The 22,907-nt window shown below is 42.9% G+C and overlaps 1 protein-coding gene across 7 annotated transcripts in view; it reads right to left on the reverse strand.

Moving 5' to 3' along the window:
• The window catches only part of LOC120915320 (serine/threonine-protein kinase BRSK2-like), a 375,368-nt gene that overhangs the window by 175,715 nt on the left and 176,746 nt on the right, over positions 1 to 22,907 (reverse strand). The window lies entirely within an intron of this gene.

A 22,907-nucleotide genomic window follows, 5' to 3' on the forward strand; every position in this document is an offset into this window, starting at 1 on the left:
TCATGGACAGCTGAGACTCTCGTGCAACATTGCTGGATCGTGCTGGGCTCAGGTAAGTATTAGGAGGACTGAGGGGGGGGGGGTGGGCTGCTGCACACTGAAGTTTTTTTTATCATAATGCATATAATGCTTTCCGATAAAAAACATTCTGACCTTTGAACCACTTTAATTGAACAAGCTGAAGGTAGAAGCTGATTGGTTACCATGCACAGTTGCACCAGATTCTCAGCGCTCCAGTTTTAGTAAATGTCCCCCAGTGTGGCAACATCCTATCCCTGTCTCCTAATTATGCTCCTGCATTGTCATCCTGTCACACGAGCTTCCAGTGGTGACTACAAGTGGGAATTTTAACATTAAACAGGCATGGTCCACTGTTTTCATTATCATAAAACCCATCTTGTGAAATTTCATACACCCATTTTTACAGTATGAGCATATAGACAGGAAGTGGCTGCAAATGGGCTGCAGGATAATAGCAGCACTCAAATGTAAAACGTATATCTGTGATGTGTTGCCACACATGCATTAAAGAGGAAGTAAACCCTCTACAAAAAAAAAACACCCTGCAAGACAAAGGCATAATGAGCTTGCTGTCCATACTAGTACATGAGACATTGCGTGTCATTCGTACCCGCACTGCTATGCCGATCGATGTCTGTGCAATGCGAGTTCAGCCATACAGTTTGTATGCCTGAACTTGCATTGGATTCACATAAAAAAGGTGCAGGGACTTTTTTTTCCTGAAATGGAATCGTATCGCATGGGTGTCCTCACCCATGCAATCTGATTCCTGTGCAAGTTCACAGTTCGCACTGCGATCCGTGAACCGATCTGGGGGTGTCATTAACATTGTATTAGATTTGCATACATTGTGGTGCACTAATCCAACAGTTCGCAGTGGTGTGTTGGGACGAGCATTGGGTGGCATTAAAATATTTAAAATCAATGGCATTGTATTTGATATACAGTGCTTTAGCTAACTGTCATTCACTTAGACCTCTTTCACACTGGGGCGGTTTGCAGGTGCTATTGCGCTAAAAATAGCCCTGGCAAACCGACCTGAAATAGCAGGACCACTCCAAAAGCCCTGCTAGCCGCATCTTTGGAGCGGTGTGTTTACCGCTCCTGCCCATTGAAAGCAATGTGACACCACGGCTACACCGCCGGCAATGCGCCTCTACAGAGGCGCATTGCCGGCGGTATTAACCCTTTTTTGGCGGGTTAACCCTTTTTCGCTTTACCGCCACCGCACCTCCCGCCCCAGTGTGAAAGGGGCCTTAGGCAGCTCATAGATGGATTTTCTTTTTTTCATTCAACCAGCAGTGGGTTGAAGGAAAAATAAAAAATAAACGGAGTTCCCCACTCACACAGGTGATGTGGATGGAGGAATCCTCCCGGCTGAGCTATTATATAGCCTGCAGCACTGATCAAGCAAGGAAAATCTGTACTGTAGTTGTACAGAAAATTGGTAGATCAACTTCTGTACAACGTCCCTGCCCATACATGGACCCAAATTTGGCTGGTCCTCCCTAAACTGGCTGAATTCCAATCCATCTATGGCCAGCTTTGGGGTTTACATACACTTTATCAGGAATTTATAGAAAATCTAGCGCAGGCCAAAAACACAGCTTCATAGCATGTACCTGAGTAGTCTCTTATGATGGTCACAAGTGGCAGCTGGTGTTTTTTTTGGGGGGGTCTTAAGCAACCCCCCCCCCCGGTTGGCAGGCACCAAGCGCCAGGCCCCCCTGTGGTCGGGCAACCACTTGCCCATACTTACCCCATCTAGGTTGTGGGCAAGCAGCGCTCCTACAGGCAGCGGCTTCCATTGTGTCTCCTCCTCCTAGGTGTCCAATAGGATCGCCTGTCCTTTCAGCCAATCAGGTGATGGGTCGCAGGACCCGCTTCCTGATTGCCTGGGGGGAGAATCAGTGTGACAATAGTGAATATGCTATTGTCACACAAGTGGGTGTGCTTGGGGTTCAGTGCTCTGCTCCTCGAGCCCACCCTTTTTTAAAGCCCAATCACGTGCTTCAAAGAAAAAAAACTCATTGGAATCCATATGTACGGTGCCCCGCATGTAGATTAGGGGGCTGCACACATGGACGGGAGGACGGCGCTCCTGCGCCCCTTATGGACGGGCCACCACTGGTGGTCACAAAGACACAAGGAGCTTTCCCCACCAAAAATATCAAAGACAAGGTGATTTCAGCAGTCTAGCAAAAAAAAAAAGTCTGCTGAAATCTGTGGTCCTGCCCCAGACAAATAAATAGGCACTTTTACTGCTTGGGTGACAAAGCTTAAAAATGGAAATATAGTCCCAATTTTTTGAGAAGGGAAAGAGGGACACAGTACAAAATATGTAGGCAAAGGGCATGCTGGGAGCTTTGAAAAATGATTTAAAAAATGAATGGTTAAACTGACATGAGCTTTATTTTCCCTTATATTGGGGTTTTAAAATAATAAAAAGTATTATTTAGAAGTTAAATACAAGATTTAGTGTTGTAAAACACTTTTGACAGTTAAATAGTATAGTTATTATACAGGTCTACATACCAGACCAAAACGAGGAACAACTTAAGACAAAAAAGGACGACGGGTCTTAGGCTATGTTTAGACGTGCGGCTAACACTGCGGCACCTCTGAAAGACAATCCATGGTATAGTGTAGATTAGAAAAGGACAGCAATTAGAAAATGTTTTGCTTTTTACCATTGTAAAGGTATTAGTCATTTCTGCTCTTTACCCTGGTCTTGGCAGGCACATAATGTACAGCACAGCCAATTTATCGTTATACCTCCTCTGCTGGCAGCCACACAGTGTACAGCATGCCTTGTGTTAGGCTAGATTATTTGATTTATGCTGACCGGCACAATCATAAAGTATGTATTAATGTAAGAAAAGTCAAGTGCACTTCAAACGTTTAGGAACATGCAGAGGAATTAAAAAAAAGCACAGGATGGGAAGTTGCATCAACATTTTTCACACTCTAGAAAATCAAGACCTAAATGGGTATGTTTTTATCTCAATCTTTATTGATCAGAGAGTAATTGGTTACATATACCCATCATACACATGGGGTACAGATTAATATACTGTATATTAGTCTCTACCCTATATTCATAAATATATGTATGTGTATATAGTGTATATATATATATATATATATATATATATATATATATATATATATATATATATATATATATATATATATATATATATATATATATATATATATATATATATATATATATATATATATATATGTACATACATAACACAGTAATAGAAACATGTTAACCATGTAAAAATGTTGAAGATATTAAAGCGGAGTTCCGGCCACAATTTCACTTTTTAAATATAAATACCCCTGTAATACACAAGCTTAATGTATTCTAGTAAAGTTAGTCTGTAAACTAAGGTCCGTTTTGTTAGGTTGTTACAGCATTTAGACACTTTATAAAATAGAAATTGACTGGGGCCATCTTAAGTGTGTGCATCATGAAGCCAGACTGTATGACTTCCTGGATTTCAGCCTTGCAAATCTCGCACATGCTCAGTGCTGCACAAGCAGTGTCAGATCAGGTTTCAGCACCTGTGCTGTCCAAGTCACATGATTCTTTGAGACTGGGGAGTGTACAGACTCCTGGAAAGTTACACCCACTAGATTCCCAGGAGTCTGTGCGGTGTAGGTTAGGAAGCATTAAGCACCTAGGTGCAGGAAGTGGGAAGATTAACTATTCTGCCTAGAAACAACACTTTGAAGGCATCTAAAAAAAAAAAATGTTTTCGTAAAGGACTAATGACATTTTTTTAAAACTACTGATGTAATGTTATATTTATGGGTGGAACTCCACTTTAAAGCTAAATTTCAGTGAAATTAAAAATCCTCCTTTGCAGTTGGGCTCCCTCTGCACTGTAAGGAGTCAGGCTGGGTTCACAATGCTGTGTGGAGCAGCTCACAGCAGGGGTCTTGTGCGTTCCTCTTTACCAATACAGTGACAAATCAAGCCTGAATTTTTGGCTGAATTCGGACCTGAAACAGACCAGAAGACACACACACACCTACTTTTAGACACCATGGCTCCGGCATGTTGTGTCACCAACACTCCAGACCTGAGGCCCACCCTTTACACAGAACTTGCCTATTCCTGGCCGGAAGCCTGTTTCCCGGAATAAAGGATGCTTTTTCAATGCTTTACTGTAAAATAACTTGCACTGGCATAGAGACATGTCTTCCGCTGTACAGCACATAACACCATAGTTCTATCAATCCTTACAGTTACATAGCACAAACGTTACAAAAGTACACCTTATTGAACAGCAGCCACCTTCTTGGGAACTCCATTATAAGTTCCTCAGTTGTGAGTCCTCTCTTGGGATCTACTGCAGGACCAAGGCCCAGAAGGCATACACACTCCAAGGGAGAAGCGGCGTGCTGACGTCACCAACTATAGAACGCAACTATCCCGGGAGGATGGGCGGATAGTTTGAAAGCAGGCCGGCTTGAACATTTTTGATACGCGCTTATGCTACACTTATGACTGGAAGTGCAATTCTTTTATTTTAATAAACCTTTTATACAGTACTTCACCATGGCAGTATTTTCTATATTTTTATGGGGAATATTACTACGGGAGAGACATTGAGGAGTCCTGAGACGTTGGAAGGATAGGTGCCTGACACCCAGCAGTGAGAAACCCCGGGCGGAGATAAACTAGCCACATGCTGTCACAATCTCACTCAGGAGATCGGTGAAGTCGGTAAGGAGACATTTTTATAGAGGTGGAGGAACCTTTCCTATCGGAGCACATCACTCTTCTCGGGTGTCTTTACTGTTTTTCAGTCACATTTATAATCACTGGAGGACTTTTTATATTGTGATCATTGGGACAGCTTATTTTCTTGTTCTGTACACCATGGTTTGCTTCATTGTCATTCACACATGAATCAGGTTATTCTAACCTTCAAGGAATTTTTTATCACCAATTAATGTAATTTTCATTAGTACAATTTTTTTTTGTTTATGCATTTTGGGTTTAATATATATCACTAGTCACACAAGAGATATTTTTTTGCAGCGCAGCTATATACCCTTTTACATACACACTCCAGCATACAGATCTGCATACAGACATGGGTCAGTAGATTTCCTTTTGCCTCCATTTTTGTGAGTTTCCCTTAAACATGGGTCCTCATTTTGAGCCTCCTGACAGTTCAGTCCATAGGGCCACAGACCTGCATGTTTTTGGTCGGGGGTGACATGTTCCTATGCACCCTTCACTCCAGAGCTTCATCTGCACCTGATGATAAATGCCACAGACTCCACATACTAACATCACCAGAGAGTGGCATCCCTAAAAGAGACCTTTCACCTGCCAACATACTTAGGGTACCAGTAAAAACGTTTACCTACCTAATTTCTCATTCTTGCAACCAGGCCCTGCAGTCTCTTCTCTATGGTGTTCCAGAAAGTTCAAGCCCTTTGACGTCATCAAGTACAATGCAGGGTCTATAGACTTTCATTGTACACAAGGACACCAAGGGACTTCCCACAAGCAGCAGCATCAGGTAGAAGAGGTGTGTCAGTTGCTGAGGACATGAGGTATGAGGTAAAAGTCTTTATTACCGGAATCCTAGGCATACATGAGCATTTAACTCTTGAAATGCAGGGGGAGCCCTATTGCAAGGGAGAATTAGCATGAAAAAAAAGTGTACTTTGTTAAAACAGAGCCTCTGCCTGGCCAAAAGAACCAAAGCTTAACTTCAGCCAGAATTTTAATTGTTTAAAATTTAGTTGGGAAAAGTTTCAAAATCTGCCAGCTGTTTTTTGCTGTTGATGGATGGGTAAAATTTCCCACCACTATATGTCTGTGACATGCTGGTAGGTAAATTGGATCTCGTCCAAATTGGCCCAGTATATATGTATATATGTGTTTGACTGTGTGTCCCTAGCGTGTCATGATCCTACGGGGTAAAAATGACCGCACCAACCAAGCAGATACTGGCTGGAAAAAGCGCCCAGAGGCGATTCAGTTCGCATGCGTTGCGCTATACAAGTCATTCATTCATTCATTCATTGCATTGGTCCCCGCAATGGTGTTGCAAGTCTTGTATCCAGGGCACATGGCTTGAGTTTTCTACTGAGTGCTCCAATTGTTCTTTGCAGTAATAGTTCCTCTTATTCCAAGTATGAAAACATTCTTTCGTTTTTGCTCTACTTTTGTTATGATTTTTTTTTTAATACCCAGTACATCTATTTTGACATCCCCACAAGTAAAGCCTCGTACACACGACCGAGTTTCTCGGCAAAAAACAGCAAGAAAGTGGCTGTTTTTTTTTTTTTGCCGAGCAAACCGGTCGTGTGTACACTTTTTGACGAGGAAACTGTCGAGGATCTCGTCGAGCCAAAAAGAGAGCATGTTCTCTTTTTCCTCGACGGAATGGAGAAAATTGGCTCGCCGAGATCCTCGACAAAACGATGTGTTTCGCCCGTCGAGTTCCTCGGTCGTGTGTACGAGGCCTCACTGCATGTTCTCTTAGGCCTCGTACACACGACCGAGTTTCTCGGCAAAAACCAGCAAGAAACTTGCTGGGAGATATTTTTTTGCCGAGGAAACCGGTCGTGTGTACATTTTCGTCGAGGAAACTGTCGAGAAACTAGACGAGCCAAAAAGAGAGCATGTTCTCTATTTCCTTGACGGGAATGGAGAAAATTGGCTTGTCGAGTTCCTCAACAGCCTAACAAGGAACTCGACGAGCAAAACGATGTGTTTCGCCCGTCGAGTTCCTCGGTCGTGTGTACGAGGCTTCATAGTTCTTATGGCCCTAACAATTCAGATCTGTGTGCAGCATATTTATTTTGAATGGCTGCCAACCCACCAAAATGGAGCAACAATCAGACACACAACATTTATTCTGATGCAGTGCACCCGAACATATGTTTGGAACGTACCGTGACTTTCAATGCAAGTGTCTCAGAGGTGTTAGGATGCCATTCAGTATTATTAGGACCACCATGCATGCAATAACAACTTCAGTAAAAACACAATACACCGCAATGGACAGGTTTGAATGGGAGCTTCAGTATTTACCTGTACATTTCTTAATGTATCACTTTGACTAATGACCATTGATTAGGAATAAAATTGAGATTATACAATCTAGTGGAAGAATGCTTTTGGAATCATTGTGTAGTTTTTCTACCTTTTTAAAATATATATTTTTTTTATATTTATTTTTTAAGCAATGATGATATACTGTATGTAGTTTTTATTCTTAGTAATGTCATTGCATTTATGAAACCTCAGTTGTGACCCAGATCCGATTTTTTTTTGTGTGCATGTTCATTAATGAAATAATTTGAAGTGAATTCAAGTTTCTCAGTAACCTCAGTGACTAATAAGGACATTGTCAGTTCATGTTCTTCCTAAGAAAGATTACACAAGCTTGCCACACAAATCAATTATCCATAATTTTATTATTGATTTTTCTGTCAGTTGGGGGAAGTTTCTTTGACTTTACTCTTTTCTTTCAATTTATTCAAGTTATATTTGCTAATGTTTTGACATTGCAATACTCTTGGAGAAATCACAATAAATACTGTGGCATCATATTATCCACATCCTGGACTTTAAGTGGAGATATCTGAATGATGCCTGGTCTGCAGCTGTTAATGTAAAAGCCATCATAGTGTCTGTTTAGCCACCCTCCGGTGCTTTTTTGGTCTCTCCCATGCGATCGGTGGTGGCAGTTTACCATAGAGCTGGCCGGGCCCATCTCTATGACCCTCGGAGGCCGGAAGTGACATTGTGACGTCACTTCTGGCGCCAGCAGATGTAAACACTGCCATTATTTTTACTGGAAAGCCTGAGTACGTGTTTTATTTTATTTTTTTACCTCAGGCTTTCCAGCATAGAGGAGAGACCTGGGGACTTATAGACCCCATATCTCTCAGTAAAGAGGACCTTTGATGCCCTATTTCTATTACCTTCCTTGTAATAGGAATAAAATTGATCACATTTTTTTTAAAGGGAAAGTGTAAAAATAAAAGAATACGTTTTTATTTTATTTTAAAGCGTCTCCATCCCCTTGTGCTCGCAAGAAGAAGCGAACGCATAATAGGTCGTGCCTGCGTATGTAAACGGCATTCAAGCCACACATGTAAGATATCGCCACAAGCGTTACAGCGAGAGCAATAATTGTAGCCCAATAGCTTCTCTGTTACTCCAAACAAGTGACCTGTAATAAAGTTTAAATTGCTGCCTATAGAGATTTTTAGGTATCGTAGTTTGTTGCCATGTTAGGTATCTATTTACTCTGCATAACATCATCTTTCACATTATACAAAAAGTGGGAAGAGAGATGGGATTTCTGCAGAAAAAGTGTTTATTGGTTCTGTCCAGCTCAGTAGATTGCTTAAAAAAGGGCTAAATTCTTTCCGAAATGTACATAATATAACTGAATACTAATATTTATAGGTAAAGATGATCCAGGGAATATGTGATTGTCCCTCTGGGATCAGGAAGGATTTTTTTTCCCTGCTGGAGCAAGTTGGATCATGCTGGTTTTTTTTTTTTTTTACTTCCTCTGGATAAACTGTGGGCATAGGATTGTGTATATACTGTAGGATTGTAGGATTTTTATTTTTTTTAAGGATATTTTTTTTCTCTCTTTTATTGGTTAAATTAGGTGGTCTTTTTTCAACCAGACTAACTATGTAACTACAGTGGCGTAGCGTGGGTTGTCAGCGCCTGGGGCGAGGCAAGTAATTTACGCCCCCCCTGACCCATGGACTTACCTGTTTTCAGCAAGCTCCAGTCTGGTCACATGATCCACTGTGTGAGACAGCAGTGGCTGTAGGGAAGAGGAGAGCGTTCTTGATAATGACTGGTAAAGCCTGGAGTGGTGGCATCAAGCATATGTTCCTATGTCCCATCTGTTGGCGCTCCCTCCTCTCCACACTCGTGACAGCGCCCCTCTAAATTTTGTGCCCGGGGCGGTGGTCCCCCTCGCACCCCCCACGCTACGCCACTGTGTAACTATATGCAGATGGACTGGCTGTCCCCTCTACCTCCAGCAATATTTAAGACTGCGGCTGAAGGATTTTTGCTTGGGAATCTGTCTTCATGTACCTGCTTGCATTTTTGGAGTATCCTGCACTTTCATCCCTCTCTCCTGTTCAAGTTCTGCAATAAAAGTACAAAAAGATCTCCCCTAGAGTTAGCCTGTGTTTGACAGTGTGTTATGGAACTGATATCTGGGCCCTGCAGCCACTGAACAGGTAAGGGAGACCAGAGTTAATTCCAGCAGCCCCTTCGAAAGTTTGTGTCCCTGTTGGGAAGGAAGAAATTAACCTTACTTCCTGTTTTGTTTTACACCTGTCAAGGTGACATGTGGTAAGATTTTCCCTCATTTCATGTTCTGTCAATTAGAAAGGTAGTAAGAAGAAATGTCTCAAATTGTATCATTATATGATATATATTAAACACCTCAATACAAGACACTTTCACTCCCTTCCTGCCCAAGCCATTTTTTAGCTTTTAGCCAATGCTGTATCCTGGCCTAGGCCAACAAGGCCCAGGCCTAGGGCAGCACTTTGCAGGGGGGCAGCACGGAAAGAGTCCCCTCCGGCTTGTGCTACACTGTTAGTGTAACACAAGCTGCTTCTAATTTTGACTGTCCTATCAGTCTGGACCACAAACCTTCCTCACTTTGCTATATGTTTTCTGCTGCACCATTGGCATGGTTATCTTTTTAGTCCTCTTCATGACATTTTCAGAAATTTGTGCTTAAAGTAGAACTATAGGCAACACTTAGCGAAACAGGAAGTGAGAGGAAATCTATACAAATTAAGGGAATCTATTGCCCCCCCCCCCCAAGCCCTAAGAACTAGTGTCCCCACTAGGCCTTGACAGGAAGGGGTGGGTCATATTTAAATTAGGGGGTGCATGAGTTTAGTCAGGCCTAGGGCAGCACTAAACCTAAATAAACTACTGCTTTCAGCGCTATCACACTTTGAATGACAATTGCGCGGTCATGCAATGCTGTACTCAAATCAAAATTTTCCCCCACAAATAGAGCTTTTTTGGGCTGTATTTGAACACCTACGGTTTTTATTTATTGCGCTATAAACAAAAGAAGAGTGACAAGTTTGGAAAAAAACATAACATTTTTTACTTTTCGCTATAATAAATATCCATATTTTTATTTTTATTTTTTTAAACAAAATTTTGCCTCAGTTTAGGCCGATATGTATTCTTCTACATATGTTTGGTAAAAAAAAGTTATACCGTCTACAAAATAGAGGATAGATTTATATAATTTTTTTTTTCACTAGTAATGGCGGCGATCTGCGATTTTTATCATGACTGCGATATTGCGGTGGACACATCGGACACTTTTGACACTATTTTGGGACCAGTCACATTTATACAGTGATCCGTACTATAAAAATGCACTGATTACTGTATAAATGTGACTGGCAGGGAAGGGGTTAACACTAGGAGGCGATCAAGGGGTTAAATATGTGTCCTATGGAGTGATTCTAACTGTAGGGGGAGGAGACTCACAAGGGGAGGAGACTAATCTGTGTTCCTCTGTACAAGGAACACACCATCGGTCTCCTCTCACCTGACAGGACGTGGATCTGTGTGTTTATATACACAGATCCACGGTCCTGCTCCAAATCGAGGGTGCCCGGCGGACATCGCGGCCGCCGGGCACGTGCATCGGGTTCCCAGTGACGTGGCGGGAGCGTGCGCGCCCCCTTGTGGCCCGGGAAGGCGAGGACGCATTATGACGCCCGCCTAGAACGAGAGCTGCACCGTCCGGCCGTCATATGACGGTCGGCGGTGGGCAAGCAGTTAAACATTAAAATACAGAGATGGTTCTAACTTTTTAACACTGTATACAAACTTAAAAAAAAAAGTTTTGACATAATCTAGGCTTTATCTTTAACAAACCCCTTAATTTTAAAGTGGTTGTAAACCCTTACATATACCCAAAGAAGTGACTGGCCTAGGGTAACACACGAAGATGAAACACATCCTCCTACATAAGCTGTACCTTTCTATCTGCGGCCTTCTTTTCTCTACAGCCGTTCAAGATGCCGAATTTATAAAACTTGTCTGAGAGCTTAGAAAAAAGAGGATGGGAAGCTGGAGTTACACTCTGCAGAGCTCAGTGAGGAGAGCTCTAAGAGCTGAATGGAGGGAAGAGACACAACCCCTTCCACACAGCACACAGGAACAGAGCTGTCAATCAACATGAGATCCCTCCCACCTACAGTCACCATTTTTCATTTGGTGTGAGGTAAACTGGTCAGAAGTGACTCCTGCTGATAGCAGGGGAACAAAGCAGCAGACAGAAATTACACTAAGGCCCCGTACACACGACCGGATCTATCCGCTGGGATTTATCCGCGGATCACTTCCAGTAGGTATGTGCAATTTTTTAAGTTACGAATAAGTTTTCCATCAATTTTCGTTATTTTAGTTGATTCATTAACATACGAATGAACGAATGGTTTAGCGCAATTAATAACGAATAACGATATTTTCAAAATAACGAATATGAAAAACAACGAAGATACGAAAGATAAAAGAAACGAAAACATAGAAACAACGAAAATACCGAACCCCAAAAAAATAATAATTACGAAAAACAAAATGAACGAAAATGCAAACTTACTAATATTCGAAGACCGAAAAGAAAACAACCGAAATGCCGAACAAAGACTAAAAAACAAAAATCAAATCTAACGAAAAATAAATTACGAATCTTCGGAAACTGAATTGAAAACAACGAAAATACAAAATAATGTAAATTAGCTTTCGTTGGTACTGAAATATTTCTGGACATTGACCAATAGCCACTGAGCGCTGTCCCTTTCCTCTGAAGAGGTTTGTTCCTTCCCCCAATGAGCTTCTTTCTCATTACCTCCTTGTGTCTTTTTCTGTGTTAGACTGCAGTGCATCTAATTTCTAGATTTGTATTTGTAATATCTGACATATTTTAGTTTTCTTCTACGTCAGACTTCATTCTAGACAGGGTGTGTGTGCTAACTAAGACAGTCAAGTCAATCACAGTAAAGTACGAATTACAAAATTACGACGAGTAGTGTGTCGAAAAAACGGAAAATGTATTCTAACAGACTTACGAATGCAATAAAATCTACAAAAGTAAGTTTTTACAATCAAAGGAAATTAGACACGAAAATAAGAATGATCATAAATCAACGAAAATATATTTCTTACGAAAATACGAATGTGGCAGGATGGAAAATATAATGTAAATACTAATAGCAAAACAACGAAAATTAAACTAACGTAAAAACGAAGGAACGAATAAAATCATTTTAAAAATACGAACGCGGCAGAATACAAAATATAACAAAAATATGAATCTCGATTCAACGAAAAATAAACTAACAGAAAAAAACGGAAACGGAAAAAAGAGTGTTACGAAAATACTAAAGAGTACGAATACGATAACTAACGTCTTACGAAATTACGACTCGTTACGAATCACGATAAACGAACAGAAACGAAACAGAAATAAACGAACATTTTTGCTGTGCACATGTCTAACTTCCAGCGGATAGATCCGGTCGACAATTTTCGGCGGATAAAAATCCAGCCGACGGATTCCCAGCGGATAAAAATTTTGTAGCATGCTACAAAATCTATCCGCTGGAATCCAGTCCAGCGGACTGATCCGGTCGTCTGTACAGACTCACCGGATCAGTCCGTCCGCTCCCATCCCTCGCATGCGTCGTAATGATTCGACGCATGCGTGGAAGTATTTACCTTCCAGCGTCACGCACGTCGCCGCGTCATCGTCGCGGCGATGGCGCGACACGTGACCGCGGATGTTTTCCGCGCGGATTTTGATCTGATGGTGTGTACAAGCCATCGGGTCAAAATCCGGAGGAGGAATGTCCGCTGGAAACGGTCCGGCGGACCGTTTCCAGCGGATAACCCCTCGTCTGTACGAGGCCTAAGTGTTCTTAATTGAGAAACGTACACGCTACAGAGGGAAATGCTTCCTTTATATTTAATTTTTAAAGTCGCATTAAAATTCACAGCAACGTCGCATAACTTTCAGATCGCACAAGTGTGAAAGGGGCCTTAGGTAAAACAGTTCTCATAGATGTTGTACATCTTTGCATTTAGCTGCTCGCCTGGAGTTCAGCTTTAAATAGAATTTCAGATCATTTTAGTAGAGATTTCCAATCGGATTTTAAAGCTTTTATGACTCCTATTTATTCACTGCAAAAGTGGATTTGATTATTGTGCCTGTTTTAATGACTGTTACATGAAAGTACCTGCGAGTTTTGTTGATATGAAAGAAGACATTCTTCATTCAAAAGGCAAATTAGGAGACCTATAATTGGATCATTTGCGGCATGTAAAGCTTCAAAATACTAAAGGATGCTATTACATTTAAACACATCTTGTTTACTGCAGATTAAAAATCTGGTTATCTTGGATTATTATAAATTATTGATAGTGTTAAAATGTGCTGCAAGAACAAAAAGGAGCTGATTTACTAAAACTGGAGAGTATGGAGATACGAGCCTTAACCACTTAAGCCCCGGACCTTTAGGCAGCTAAATGCCCAGGCCAGGTTTTGCGATTCGGCACTGCGTCGCTTTAACCACTTAAGGACCGGACCAATATGCTGCCTAAAGACCCAAGGTGTTTTTACAGTTCGGGACTGCGTCGCTTTAACAGACAATTGCGCGGATCCCAAACAAAATTGGTGTCCTTTTTTCCCCACAAATAGAGCTTTCTTTTGGTGGTATTTGATCACCTCTGCGGTTTTTAGTTTTATAAACAAAAATAGAGCGACAATTTTGAAAAAAATGCAATATTTTTTACTTTTTGCTATAATAAATATCCCCCAAAAACATATATAACATTTTTTTTTGTTCTCAGTTTAGGCCGATACGTATTCTTCTACCTATTTTTGGTAAAAAAAAATCGCAATAATTGTTTATCGGTTGGTTTGCGCAAAATTTATAGCGTTTACAAAATAGGGGATAGTTTTATTCTATTTTTATTTTTACTACTAATGGCGGCGATCAGCGATTTTTTTCGTGACTGCGACATAATGGTGGACACTTCGGACAATTTTGACACATTTTTGGGACCATTGTAATTTTCACAGCAAAAAATGCATTTAAATTGCATTCTTTATTGTGAAAATGACAGTTGCAGTTTGGGAGTTAACCACTAGGGGGCGCTGTAGGAGTTAGGGTTTACCTAGTGTGTGTTTACAACTTTAGGGGGTGTGGCTGTAGGTCTGACGTCATCGATTGAGTCTCCCTATAAAAGGGATCACACGATCGATGCAGCCGCCACAGTGAAGCACGGGGAAGCCGGGGAGCGATTGCGAGGGGGCGGCTAGAAAAGAATAGCCGCGCCCTCACCCCGGATCGCTCCCCAAGGATTTCCGACCGCCGCATGTACCGGGGGGGGGGGGGGGCCCGATCGGACCCCCGACCCGCGGAAAGGCAGGGACGTACGGGTACGCCCATCTGCCTGTACGTGCCATTCTGTGGACGTACATATACATGCGGCGGTCTGCCAATCCCTGAGTAAGGACAGCCCAGAAGGTGTGGAGATGGCCCTTAAATATTGTAGAGCCTGGCTGTGTGGGGGAGATTCCAGGATCCAGGGGCCTGGAGGGGACCCTTGAGCTGGGGGGCAGCGCTCTTGGCAGAAGGTACCAGGGAGAGATGGAGGGAAGCTGGGAGGAACCCCCCGCCCCATTCGGTCTCAGCCAGACTTGGCTGAGACACCATGGGAGCATGTGGAACCTGTTCAGCAGGAGGCCTGATCAGAAGTTACCATCCCTGCTACAGCACACTATGGACTGAGTGAGTAAATCTCTGTTTGTTTATCGCCCACAGCCTATAGGGGAAGGCAGCCAGGTGCAACGCCAAGAGCCATTTAGGAGGGCCAGCTATTGCCAGACCTTCACCCCCTGCTTAGGAAGATGTGCTGCTTAAAAGTACCAGTGCTGGATTGTTGCCTGTCTGTTTGGAAGTAGTCCTGCATAGCAACAGTTTGAAGTTTTACCTAGTGATCCAGACAGTAGGTATGCAGTTTTTTTCAGCTTTACAGACCTAGCTGTCCAGACAAAGTAGCAATTAGAGGGTTGAGACAAACCATTTATCACTGACAGGGGTACTTACAATGGTCAGCTTTTAATCATTTATGCAAAACCTTTATCCCAAAAGATGAAAAAAAACAACTGCGCTCTGAGCTGTGCACCCCCTCTTGCTCGCATGTCAAGCCTCGTACACACGACCGAGAAACTCGACGGGCGAAACACATCGTTTTTCTCGTCGAGTTCCTTGTTAGGCTGTCGAGAAACTCGACAAGGCAAGTTTCTCCATTTCTGTCAAGTAAATAGAGAACATGCTCTCTTTTTGGCTCGTCGAGTTTCTCGACAGTTTCCTCAACGAAAATGTACACACGACCGGTTTCCTCGGCAAAAAAATATCTCCCAGCAAGTTCCTTGCTGTTTTTTGCAGAGAAACTTGGTCGTGTGTACCAGACTTCAGACTTTGACATAAGATTGTGTCCATGCCAGCCAGCACTGCATGTGCATCCACTTCTATAGGCTGCCTGCCCACAGCTCCAACATTATTTGTACATACATCTACTGACAGCCAGGGCCGTCTTTAATGTTGATTGGACCCTGGGCAAAAAAAAAATCTTGCCCCCCCCCCCCCCTCCATGCAATTTTACTCTCCATCTGAGACATACAATAAATATCAGCTAGACTTAATATCAGTTTACTGTATCAGATCAGGCAGTGATTGCGATTGGTTGCCAGAGGTTAGAGCATATCATTACCACTTACTGACTGGTTGTTAGAGGTTACAGCACACATTATGGCTCACTGATTAGTTGCTAGAGGTTACAGCACATGATTTCTTCTTGTTGATTGGTTGCTAGAGATTAATGTACAGTAATATTGCTCACTGATTGGTTGCTAGAGGTTACAGCACATGATTTCTTCTTGTTGATTGGTTGCTAGAGATTAATGTACAGTAATATTGCTCACTGATTAGTTGCTAGAGGTTACAGCACATGATTTCTTCTTGTTGATTGGTTGCTAGAGATTAATGTACAGTAATATTGCTCACTGATTGGTTGCTAGAGGTTACAGCACATCATCTCTTCACTGCAGAGGGGCATGATATACATATGAACAGGGCTGGACTGGGACAAAAATTTGGCCCTGGACTTCATCCAGACTGGCCCACATTGACAGGTCTCTCCCATGGCGACCGGACAACTCCCGCACCCCCCCCCCGCCCCCTGGCCACCCAAGCCCCCTCTCCCCCTTCACTAGCCACTAGCCATTCTACTTTATTAGAGTAGAACGGCTGGTACTGGTACTCTTATAGGCAGTACCAGTGGGGAAGCTAGACATTATTTTCCAGGGCAAAAAATCAGTTTGGTGCCTCCCCCCCTTATGGGACAAGATTAGGCAGAAGTGAGAAACTCCCAGCCCATAGCTGTTGAGTCAGCTGTCTGTCCCCTCCCCCATGCTCCTCTGTCGTCGTCCCTGCTTCTCTGGTCCTCCCCCTGCTTCTTTGTTCCCCTCAGGAAAGCGCTGTAGGGGGGGGGAGGGAGAGGAGGTGAGCACTGCGAGAAGGGAGAGACAGAGGAGCGGAGGGGGGCGGCGGTCCGCTGTCACTGAAGCCGGTCCACTGAGCCGTCGGCCCACCGGGAAACTCCCTGTAGTCCCAAAGGCCAGTCCATCCCTGCATATGAATGCAGCTGGCCTCAGCTTTTTACATATGAATGCTGTTGCTATTTACATACGAATGCTCCCCTTATTTACACATGAATGGCGGTTACATGTAAACACAGGGTCTGCAGGTGAGTCATCTGTACACAACAATAGGGCAGAGCTGGGCAGCATTAGTAGCAGCACTTCATACCGAGATATCAGGACACAGCACAGGACTAACATTTTAAGGGATAAGGGAATTTAAACTGGGATAGTTGGCAAGTATGAGGCAGCTGCTTTGGGCCCCACAACAATGACAGGGCCCAGGGCAGCTCCCCCTTTTGCCCTGCCTTAAAGACGGCCCTGCTGACAGCTCTGCATGGAGGACAGCACTAATCTGCCATCTGAATGAGCCCTAAGACTGTATGCCTGTTGTGTATTGTTGGTGTTGTGGTATTCAAGACCTTAGTGTAAAAAGCAGTGAGGATACAGTATTGTGCAGCATATCCAAGTGCACTCCCCCCTCTCCCCACCAGAAAAAAAAACTAGAAATATTATATGATTACATTTATAATACAGCTAAAATATAATTAAAATAAAGCCCACCATTCTATTGTGCCATTGCTAGTGAATTCCCCATATTCTTTTTTATCTGTACATTAACTTTCAGTGTGACCTTTACAGCTGAACATCAGCTGGATACATGAATATAGCTCTGATCTCCAGCTACATTGTGTAGGTGAGCATTCCATGAGGTTTAACATGTTTTTAGTAAATTGAAACAGGATTCACAGGATGAACCCTTAGGTATTAAAACAAAAACCCTTTGAAGCTGTAGAATAGAGATTGTTACTGTAGCTGCAACTCTGAGGTCAGAAATGAAAGCCGAAGTTAATTTTCTTTGGGGGATTTACCCCGGAAAAATTAACATTTTAAAAAGTATGTGAATATTAAATCTTCTGTCTCTACACAATCCACTCAAATACAAAAGTATTTTCTTGTACGGGTCTTCTCCCAGACTCCTCTCTGCCATCTGTCGCAGTTTTTGATTCTTACGATTTTATTGCCTTTACGGTAAAGAGTCAGGTTTGCCTAACTTGCACACACACAGTGGTTCAAATACCTATCCGATGATGTTATTTAAAGCGAAAGTGTACCTAGTTTTGGTAGGTACCCACTCCCATTTCCAGTCAAAATGCCCAGGCCATTCCACAGTTAGTTTGCCCCTTTATGAGATTTTGGGCCTCTCCACAGTGGGACCCATAGGGAACTGACTGCTTGGACACCTATATACTGTACAACCTTGTATATGAATGTACGTTTACTCTAAAGTGAATTGCTTGGTGTAAGTTTTCATATTATGTATAGTGTTTTTGAAAAAAAATCTTTGATTATTTTTGTATATTTAGGGACTATCACTTTTCAATACTCCTGAGGAAGATCATTTATGACTGCAATGCATTGGAAATTGGTGACGCAGCATTATGTGTGTAGCAACGATGCAGTTATAGGTCCTCTTTCCCCCCTGTCTTTGGAAGATAGGACATTCATGACCCTATTTCTACACTCAAGCATTCATATGTACTTTTGTGTGGCCTCCTTTCAGGGCCGCCATCAGGGGGGTACAGTCGATACAACTGTAAGGGGCCCCGGTGCCCAGGAAGAAGGCAGGACGGGTGAAGGGGAGTCGTGTTGTGCTCTATAGAAATGACCCCGCCACTTCTGCTGCTCTCTGTGTCATTGAGCGCAAACATCGTGCTCTTTACTGCCACCTCTGGCTACTATGTGCAGGTGCACCCCTCGTGTGAGCTGCCTGTACTGTGCTCCTCTGTTTTAGAATGTCAGCTTTGTGAAAACGAGCTGGGACTATGTAGGAAGATTTCCTTTACAAGTAGGGGCTGTAAAGGAAAGGGAGGGGGGCTTTTTGTGTACAAGGAGGGGCCAGAGGCTTGAGTGTTTACAGATTTGTGTATGTGTGGGGCTGACAGGTGTAAGGGGGCTGCATATATACAGGTGTGGAGGGGCTGACATATATACAGGTGTGTGTGTGTGTGTGGGAGGGTGACATATATACAGGTGTGGAGGGCAGACATATACACTGGATTGAGGGGGGGGGGGCTGAGTGTCTACAGGTGAGGAGGCCGGTATTTGGATTTGGTGGGATGGCCCATGGGCAAGCCGTGGGGAATGTTGGTTGTCAGGCACAGGAGGACCCAGGCCTAAAGCTCTGTAAGGGGCCCAAAATTTTCTAATGGCTGTCTGCCTCCCATGTATATTTGAAGGCTATGTATGGTGCATCTTTTATTGATGCAAAACCCTCTTTTTATTACATTTTTATCAATTTTTATAATAAAATGTATAACTTTTATTAATTTTGTGGGTATAATATTGTAATTAGTCCCATGGGAGATACATTTGGACCTTTTATTAAAATATAGCAGCTTCAGTATTTGCAACTGCTGATCTTTAATGTTTTTCAAACAGGCTGACGATCTTCTTGAAATTGAGTTTGCGTGTTAGAAAAGGGTTCATTGTCAAAGAGGTCACCCAGCACTGGGCCAACAGAAAGACACGGGTTCCTGGGTTCTAAAACACTCAACAGGATCTGACATCCACGTACTTGCAGGTACGTTACCTTTTAATGCCAGAAGATCAGTGTCCTATCTATCTATAATCTATCTATCCAGCCCTCAAATTTTCCACTCGCCTAGTGGAAAATTATTTCTGGCGAGGAGCTGGGTTGCCTGGGAGCAGGGGGTGAGTGCCGCCGGAATGCAGGGTTAATCGGGAGCCGTTCTCCCATCGATTGCCATGGTGGAAGAGGAAAGCTGCCGGATCACAGAGCGTGATAGCCCACTGTTACAGCTTACATTACAATTGCCAGCTGCTCGTGGTTATACATAGCCCCACCTCCTGACCTGCGCCTATGATAGACAAAATGCCGGTCTAATGTTGGGATGTGTTCTGTCTATCACAGGCGTGGGGTCAGGAGGGCTGTGTGTAATCACATGCGGAGGCAATTGTAAGCTGTAACAGCAGGCTATCCCAGAGCCACCGCTTTGAACTCCGGTGGCTCTCCTCTTCCTCCAGTCTCTCTTCCCTGTGATGATCCTCTGCACAGGTGAGCTGAGGCTGCAATGGTGGGCACAGGTAAGCTGAGAGATCCGCAATAGTGGGCACAAGTGAGAATGCAATGGTGGGCACAGGTGAGGCTGCAATGGTGGGCACAGGTAAGGTGGGGCTGCAATGGTGGGCACAGGTGAGGCTGAAATGGTGGGCACAGGTGAGGTGAGGTTGCAATGGTGGGCACAGGTGAGCTGAGGCTGCAATTTGTATAAAGTTGCAGAAAAATAAATTTTCACCAGTAGGTTGTGCCACAGATAAAATGAAAAACTGCAGGTCCTGGTCCCCATACAACCTGGGATCTGCTGGGGAAACCTAACAGATAGTATCACACAAAGCAAAGCACAAATAAACTAAAGAGCCTTGCTAAAAAACCTGACTAAGTTCATTGGGCATCTTGTACATATTGTAACGCACCTATGGTGTAGGTGTGAATGGGACCATAGAATTCTGTTTGCATGTCACACTATACTGGACCACATAGATATGAACCAGCCACATTGTAAAGAAAGGGATTTTTTACTTGACATTTATGTTCGTGCAGCAAAATGAAAGAGCAAGTGTGACGAGCGTTAATAGGCCCTAAGGCCTGGTTTAGACTTGTGAAATTTGTGATGCAGCTTGAGTCACACAGAATCAATGACAATGGAAATAGCTTGCTGTTCACATCAATGCAGCGCGACTGCGATGCAAATTTAAGGAAAGGACCTGTGCTACTTCAGTGAGATGCAGTGCAATTTTGTGGGCCATAGTCTTGCATGGAAACGTATAAAAATAAAATTTGCATGTGTTTTTGATGCAATTTTTCGAGTAGTAGTAGTAGGAAACCCCCCAACCAATAAAATCACATCCAGAAATGCACTGCAGTCAAATTGTATGAAAAACATAGGGCATTTCCCCTGCTATCCGCAAACACTCACACTGCATAATTGCAGCTGAAATCGCATCGCAAAAAAAACCTAGGCAGCCTTTTAGGAAATGTTGATATGAATACTAAAAAAATACTAGCACAACAAAAAAAAGGCGCACTGCTGCTCTCTGTGAAGGGTCCCGTGGCCTTCTGGGACCTGTGATATGTCCCAGGATGTTGCGGGCGGTGAGTTATGCTCTGATTTTCCACCCGGATCACCAAGGCAATCCGAGAGACTAGCAGGAGCGGGTGCCTGTCAAAACTAGGTACCCACTCCTGAAAAAAAAAAAAAAAAAATCATTAACCTCCTTAGCGATAATCCCGAGTGTGGCTCAGGGTGAATTTTCAGTACCAAAAGCGGTAACCCCGAGCCACACTCGGGATCGCATCGCGGGATCCAGGCAAAGTTACTTACCTTGTCCCCTGGATCCTGCTATGTCTCCCCGCTGTGTGAGCGAGCTGTCTACTTCTCCACTCGATTCACAGTGTCTAAATGCAGAGCTCCATTCCCTGCGAGCGTTGCGACGCACGGGGACGGAGCACGCGCCAAATTCAAAAAATGTAAAACAAAGTATACATAAAGCATACTGTAATCTAATGCCCTGTACACACGATAGGTTAGTCTGTTGAAAACGGTCTGATGGATTTTTCCATCAGTTATCCGATGAAGCTGACTGATGGTCAGTCGTGCCTACACACCATCAGTTAAAAAAACGATCGTGTCAGAACGCGGTGACGTAAAACACAACGACGCGCTGAAAAAAATTAAGTTCAATGCTTCCAAGCATGCGTCGACTTGATTCTGAGCATGCGTGGATTTTTAACCGATGGACGTACCTACAGACGATCGTTTTTTTCTATAGGTTTTTTATCCATAAGATCATTTTAAAACAAGTTCCATTTTTTTTTTAACCGATGGATAAATAACCGATGGGGCCCACACACGATCGGTTTGGTCTGATGAAAACGGTCCATCAGACCGTTTTCATCAGACAAACCGATCGTGTGTACGCGGCATTACAGATTACAGTACTGTATGAAATATTTTCACATCCCCTTTGTCCCTAGTGGTCTGTCCAGTGTCCTGCATGCACTTTCATATTATAAATAAAAAATTTTTCTGCCTGGAAACTGTAGATTGTCCATAGCAACCAAAAAGTGTCACTTTATGTCAAAAGTGGTTTTAGACCAGTTAGAAAACAGAGATAATAAATTAGAATTACTTTTAGAATTGAGCGATAGCGATTTGTGGGGAAATTCGTCATCAAACACTGAAAGTAATGACAGCGACAATTCTGCAACTGAGCAAATTTCAGTGTTTTTGATTTGATTACATTATTGAATAATTTTTATTATTATATTATTTGTTATAATTATTTATATTTATTTATTATATTATAATTTATGATTTTGTTTTAAACTTTATCATACCCGGGATGTCTACTTGACTCCTGTTTGGACAGATTTAAGTGATTTATTCCTAAGAATAATGCCCTGTACACACGATCAGACCTTTGTCCGACCAAATTCACTTCGGAATTCCATCGGAGGAAAACAGAACATGTTCTCTATGTAATCTCCGATGGAAATTTATCGGAATTTCCGATGGAATTTCTCCGATGGGGCATACACACAGACTTTTTCCTTCTGACTTTTTCCATTGGAAATTCCGATCCTGTGTACGAGGCCTTACAGGCCTACAATATAAAAAGCCAAATTGCCATGCAAAACAATGTACCGCTTTGAGCATCAAAAATCTGACATATGCATACCGTCAGGGAGTTTAATGGCATTTGGGGGAGCACAACCTATTTTAGTAAGAAAAGTTCCACTTTAACCTTCTCATTCCTAGAACGACAACAGACACTCTCAGGCCTCGTACATACGACCGAGGAACTCGTCGGAAAAGACACATCGTTTTCCTCGACGAGTTCCTTGTTAGGCGTGTCGAGAAACTCGACAGGCTTTCTTTGCATACACACGGTCAAGACCAAATCTCCTCGTTCTCAAACGCGGTGACGTAGAACACATACAACGGCTGGGGAAGTTTGATTCCACTGGCACAACCCTTGGGGCTGCTTTTGCTAATCTCATGTTACTGCATGTTAAAGTGGAGG

Source organism: Rana temporaria, chromosome 10 (genome assembly GCF_905171775.1).
Source record: "Rana temporaria chromosome 10, aRanTem1.1, whole genome shotgun sequence".
Lineage (NCBI taxonomy): Eukaryota > Metazoa > Chordata > Amphibia > Anura > Ranidae > Rana > Rana temporaria.